Source organism: Cupressus sempervirens, chromosome 10 (genome assembly GCF_028749045.1).
Source record: "Cupressus sempervirens isolate cs-2001-9-10 chromosome 10, ASM2874904v1, whole genome shotgun sequence".
NCBI classification, from domain to species: Eukaryota; Viridiplantae; Streptophyta; class Pinopsida; order Cupressales; family Cupressaceae; genus Cupressus; species Cupressus sempervirens.
In genome coordinates, this window is record NC_143127.1 from 778,091,573 (window position 1) to 778,098,779 (window position 7,207).

Below are 7,207 nucleotides of genomic sequence, written 5' to 3' on the forward strand. Positions count from 1 at the left end.
TAAGAAGAAGACTAGGTGTAGTTGATTTGGATCAAAATTTATCTTATTTGTTGGCTTAAGATAGAGGGAGAGTGTTGGAATTTTAAATTAATTGGTTGTCATGCTTGAGCATATCATTCACCTCCTTAGCAAAACATTGAGATTCCTATATTTACTATAATGTTCTAGCCCCAATAGTCAATGCATTTATTGTGGGTAGGTAAGTTTGAGATTTGAAAATGAGTGGGAAATTTTTGTGTGTGGAAGAAAAGTAGAAAAAATGGTAGAATTTTTATTTATTCATAAAAAGATATTCAATTGAGTTAGGCAAGCAACAATAGCAGCAAAAAGAATATTAGAGTGTGTAGTAGTATGATGAAATCTTCTATATTTTTTTAAGTGAAAGTTTGTCCTGTCTAAATAGTGATTACTCAAAGTCTATTATATGTAGCTACATATTTATACAAATTTATTTTATCAATAACAATAGTAGCTATTATAGTTTTATGGGTTTGTAGTTTATTTCATTCTAGATTTGTAATAATTCATTTCAGCTTAATAGAGAGAAAGAAAGCAAGAAAATTTGCATATCTATAGCTCTTGTGTTTGTGTTGTCTTCATTTTCTTTATTATGTTGTGATCTTGGTTGTAAGAAAAAATAGAGCAACAACCTTTGCTCTATCCCTATGTATTTTTTGGAGTATTATTGTTAATTTTTGGTGGTGGGTTAACATACCAATTTACAAAGTTTTAAAATTTGATCGGCCTTGTCTTGGCGTTCATTTTGGATGAGTTATTCCTATTTTTTTGATAAGAAAAAAAAGTTTTATAGGGATCCTAAAACCCAATAGTTGTTACATATCAAAGGGCTAGAAATAAAAAACAATTGCCCAAAAACTTAGCAATGGCCAATAGAAAGGCTAGAATGAGAAATAGACAAAAAACTAAACCAGAAAAGACTAGAAACCAAAAAGGTCAAAAGATGGAAACTGAGATTCCTTTTCGTACTCCTCCACCTTCCTTTCAAGGTATTGCATTGTTTCCACCACTTTATAAGCTTTCTAACACTCCTTAGCCATTTGCTCTAGTGTGTCCAAGCAAGTCTAATCTAGCTGGATAGTATCCATTATGGTTTCCTCATCCATCCTATCTTCACCTTTGTCCTTTTCCTCTTTGTCTTCTAGATAACTGCTGGCTTTAAATTTTCCAACAAGAGTAACAATGTTTTAACTAAGGGAGTTCAAGATAGATATCATCTAGTTGGCCATGTTATGATTGTAATTCTCTAGATTTTTAATCAATTTTTAATGAGCCTAATACCATCCCCCTAATCTATCTGACTTCCTTTCTCAATCTTTTTCCCCTAGCTTTCCAATTAACCCATTCTTTCTTTAACCTCCTCCAATTAATGAAATAGCCATTTAATTGATCTAAAATTAGCTATCATGCTATTTCTAGCATTGTTAATTAGGTTCATTCCTACTTCCCTTGAATTATCAGTTATAGCCACCAGTGTTAGATCAATAAGTTCCTCCATTTGGATCTTTCCCTCTTTATCTTCAATGATTTAGGGATTGATGGCTTCTTTGGCAATTCCCATCTTTGAAGTTTTGACATTGAAAATTTTCCAATCCACAGACCTATCTTTAATAACCACCTCACCACTTCCATCCTCCGGCTTTTCCTTTTCAAGATCCTATTGGAGACTTGGAAAGGGAAGAAGCAGTGAATCTTCAGGCCTAGATCAATTTTCCCCTCTAACTGTAATTCCTCCCCTTTCATCGTCCTCTGCTTCCTTTCGAGATTATGAACCAGTGCCTCTCTATCTTCTCCTCCCTAACCCTTTTTCTCCTCATCAGTATCCATGTCCTCTCCTTCCTCATCGTACTCTTCCAAGACCTCATCAGTATCAGTATCCAAGACCTCTAGGGATTTTTCTACACTAAAATTTGGTTGAAGAAGGCATTCCCTTATCCTTCCCCTTTTCCTTCCTACTAGATGAGAGATAATCCTCATCCTGCTCTGAGCTTTTGCTCTGAACGTCATCTATGTCTGAGGAGAAGTTAGAGCTCCTTGTCTTAATAGAAGTAGTCACTACCTAAGGTAGGGATTTACTCATAGATTGAGCCTTTAAATGCTCATAGATCAAGAGAATTAAACCCTCATGTAGGGTTGGGTTAGCTATAGGTTTTTTTTAATGCACATAAATGCCCTTATTCATGGAAGAATACAAATAAAATGGAAAAGAAACCTTAACTCCATAACCAAAATGATTAAGCAACACTAAATGATGGGTTCTAACCCTATCAAATCTTGTATCCAGAGAAATGTACTCAATAATGACCCTCAGCTCATACATCCAAAGCTTCTTAATTGAGTCCATGTTATAGTAGATCTCACATTTCACTAGTTCCTTTTTCTCTATCATGTTCTTGGCAGAGTCCTTAACCGCATTTGCAGATACCTTATTGTCTCTATAGAACTTTAATCCCTCATCTAGGATTTTAGTGACTTGGGAAATGACCTCCATAGTAACCTAACATGATATCCTATCTACTTTGACCCTACCATCCTTCCATGAATAAAGCATAAGATTGGTGATCATTGGGTCATATCTATGAAGCTTGGAAATATAATTTGCAATTCCATCCTTTTCAAGTTTCTCTCAAACTTTGGTTCTTTTCTTCCACTTATCCACCTCACCTATAGGTTATTTTCTACTCCATTCACCCACCATCCCTATATCCTAAACACTTTCTATTCTCATAAACATATTCCTTTGGTTCCCTATCTCAATCCACTAAATTCTTTTATCAAAACCACTTCGTTTGTGGCCACAAAAGAAAATAGACAACCCACATAGCATGTTGATTTGACATAGAAAATATTGTCCACCTATTCCTTTCATAATTACCATAATTGCAATGGCTTACACCCATACTTACATTCATTTCCATAATTAACTTCAGATTTATCCTATACCTTCTTGGATCCTCTTTTGATCAATTAGGCTTTTTGCATCTACTAGCATATTCCTGCCAATGTACCAAATCATATCTATATCCTTCTTTACTTCTTCTTTGGCAAACCAATCAGCCACCTAATTTGCCTCCCTATACTCATGACTTACATGGGTGCAATCAAATTTACCAAGTGTTATATAGATTTCTTCAATAATATTTGCAATAGTCCATGTAGGATGGAGAACCCCTTTTATACATCTAATAATATTATTAGAGTCCCCCCTAACCATAATTTTTTGACTCCCACATCTAGGGCTAACTTAATAGTGTGGATAGTAGCAATTCCTCCACCATGATAGTTTCTAATTATGCCACCACCTCTTAAAGGACCAGGATTCCACTTTGCTACATGATCAAAGTTGGCTTTATGCCAACCCTCAAGTGGGAGTTTCCAATTCACCTCCTATCTTTTAGTTCTCTTGTCCTTTTCCTTTTCTTTATTTTTACCTCCATATTCAATTACGGCCCCTTTTTTACTTGGTAGTTTTCCTCCATATTACTATTGATCTTATCCACAAGCACAAAAGTAGGTTCCTCCCTATCTCTAAAAAATCAATTGTTTCTCTCCTTCCATACTCGCCAGTAAAAGTGAGACAAAGTCCAGGAGCTAATAGAATGAAAATTAGTACCTTTATACATACTATACCATTGACAGAAGAAATCCAATACATTACCTAGCTTGCACCAACCTACTGCATAATTTCTAGTGAGCATATCCCAAACCTCCATGGAAAAGGAACAATGGATAAAAATATGATTAACTGATTCCAATTGATTTTTGCAAAGAATACATCTATTTGGGATATATGGACCTTTCTTTTCCAAACTATCCAAAGTTGGGATTTTATCATATAACAACAACCAAAAGAAAATATTAATCTTAGGGGTAAGGCCTAAAAATTAGAACTTAGCCCAAGGAGGTTTCTCTTTCAAGCTCTAAAGGGCATTATATCGCGATGCCACTGAGTAGCAACCATTATAATTATACTCCCATATTAATTTATCCCTCTTATTGTTTAAGATCATTGAGTTTAGCATCACCATTATTAGCTTGAGATCATTCGAGATGAGAGATAGGTCTCTCCAGGGGGCATGTAACATATAGAATGCCCCTGCTTTCATTTCATCTGGCCATAATTGGCATTCTGGTGCACCATTAAGTGGTCAAACCCCTTCCTTTCCCATTGGTTTGCCCCCGCCATCCCTGGTCTATTCTATAGTCACTAACTTTCAAACCAAATTGCTTGATACAAATATTTGTCTATTTGTCAAACATAGGATTATTAATGAGAGGACCTTGAAACAACCAGTTATCATGCCAAAATAGGATATCTTCACCATTTCCAACTTTCCACTTGGTCTTAGCATTAGCCAGGTCTCTTGCCTTTAGAATACCATTCCAAAAAACTAACCCATTCAGGATTTTTGGATCAGTGAGGAAAAACCTTAGAGAAGGCCTTCTCATATACTTCTCCACTAAAATGTCTCTTCATTCCCCCAAACTATTAAAGATGCACTCGATCTGCTTGGCTAGAAGAGCCTTATTAAGATATCTAAGTTTCCTAATTCCAAGACCTCCATAACTCTTGGGAAGGAAAACATTATCCTAGGCCAAAAGATGATATCTTTTGTGTTCCTCTAGACCTAACCATAGAAAATCTCTCTAGATCTTTTCCATTTTATCAACAAATTTAGCTGGTATGCCAAAGAGACTTAGGGCATACATTGGAAGATTCTAAAGTGTGGATTTCACCAAAGGAAATTTTCCCACATGGCTTAGAGTGCTTCCCTTCCATCCCACTAGCTTCTTATTAAATCGATCCAATATCCCATTCTAGAAAGAGTCTGGTGGTTTAGTTCCCAACAAGAGAGCAAGATAGCTAGTTAGAAGGTTGACAATCCTGCACCCAAGAATCCCAACAATCTTCCTCTATCTTACCAAAGGATTATCAATAAAGAAAACTGAACTATTTGCCCAAATGATGAGCTAGACTTATCCCCTAACATACAAATCCAGTAGATTCTTCATCTCTTTAGCCTCCTAGGCCAAAGCTTCCCCTCCCATGATAGTATCATCCACAAACTATTGATGGTTAAAAGAAACCTGACTAGAAGAAGGCTTGAGTCCTCTTAAAATTCCATCCTATATTTTTCATTGAATCAACCTACCAATACACTCACCCATGATAATAAATGAGATAAGAGATAGGGGATCACCTTGCATTAAGCCTCTCAAAATTTTGAAGAAATCAAAAGGAGCCCCATTGATCATAATGGAAAGTAAAGAAGTAGAGATAAGTTGAGATATTAGTTTACCTACCTTCTGATCAAACCCAAAACCCTTGAGAATAGAAGCAAAGAAAGTCAAATCCACCCTATCATAGGCTTTGGAAAGATCAATCTTGAGTAGAAATCCCTCTCTTTTATCTACTTCTAGTGAATGAATGACTTCATGAACCATCATGATAGAATCCAAGATCTGTCTTCTAGGGAAAAAACTTGTCTACTACTAAGATATGATCAGAGGAAAAACATTAAGTATTTTGGAGTTCAACACCTTCACAATGATCTTATAGAAAGAATTACAAAGACTAATAGGTCTAAATTGATCCATTGAATCTACCCCTAGAACTTTAGGATTGAGAACCAAAAAAGTAGAGTTGAGCTCCTTGAGAAGAGTCTTGGCCCCAAAAAATTCCTGCACTACCTTGACAACATCCTCCTTAACCACCTCCCAATAAACCTAAAAGAACATAGGAAAACCATCTGGACCTAGGGCTTTATCCACTGGAAGAGAGAACAAAGCTTGTTTAACTTCCTCGGCCTTAGGAATCACTCGCAACATTTTATTGTGGTGTGGCTGAATTAACTGGGGAATAGATGAAACTATTTCATTCTAATCCACCATAGATAATAAGGGATTCTAGGATATTATCTTTATTTCTTTTACTAGAGCACTCCAAAATGGTTCTTTGGCTCCCATCCACCAAATTCCTTATAGCCTCTTCTTGCATGATTTGGCTCTCATTCTTTCTACCTATTGACTTTGGTTTAACTCCTGCATTTTCTCTTACATGGCTTCTAGTCATTGCTGGTGAAATAGGTGAAGGATCCCTACTATTCTTCTTTTTTTCCTTTGCCTCCCTCCCCTTGTTTTCATTAATCCATTCCACCATTCTTAAAATATTTATAGTGGAAGAAATTTTAACCATATCCAAAATCCTTTCTTCCAAATTACACAAAGTGGAATGATCCTTTGTAGGATATGAGGGGACCACCATGGTTCCCTAAAGCTCTTGAGTTTACCTAACAACCTCCTCTTCATGATTCAATCCTTCCTCATCCCCCCTCTCCCCTGGAGAGGGAATCCAGCTGATTTTTTGAAGGGGAATCACACACTATATCATATACTCTTGGGATGAAGAATTAATAGTCTCCTTATCTAGTCCATTATCTTCTCTTGCTAGCTCACGATCCTCCTCATTAACCTTGGATCCATTCTAGTCTGGTTCATTCACTTCTTTAATAGGAATTTAAATTAGTTCATCCTCCTTACCAACCTTGGATTCATTATGGTCTAGCTCATTCACTTCTTTAAAAGGAATATCCAAAATCACCTCCTGATTCACCAGACGATCCTTGATTTCCTTTTTTTTCCAACTCTTTTTTTCCTTTCTAGATTTTGAAGCTACTTTTTTCTAGCTCTTATCTACTTTAGACTTAGGGAATTGATTAGCCTTATGACCTAATTTCAAACAATGAAAACATGCAAAAGGAACACTTTCATAATCTAGCTTCTAGACATGCATTCCAAGTTTTGAATGGAAGCACACAACCTTCGGCATATCTTCCCCCTCCCTAACTCCAATACAAATGTGAGCATACATGAGTCTTCTTCTAGATGTAGTTATCGTGTGTATGGAAAGGAAATCACCAAAGGAATTTTCCACTCCCACAAACACATCCTCATTCCAAAACACCAAAGGTAGCTTTGGGAGTCTGACCCATACTGAAGCTTGCACAAGAAATGAATCATTCAAATCTAGCTTCGAAGACCACTTCTGGAGGACCAAAGTTGAGTGACCTATAACCCAAGGTCCTTCACACAAAATGTTTGATAGGTCCTCACTGCAAGAAAAATCAAAAGAGAGAAAACATTTGGCCATCATAGTTATAGTGACGATACCCTTAAGGTTTCATTTCTT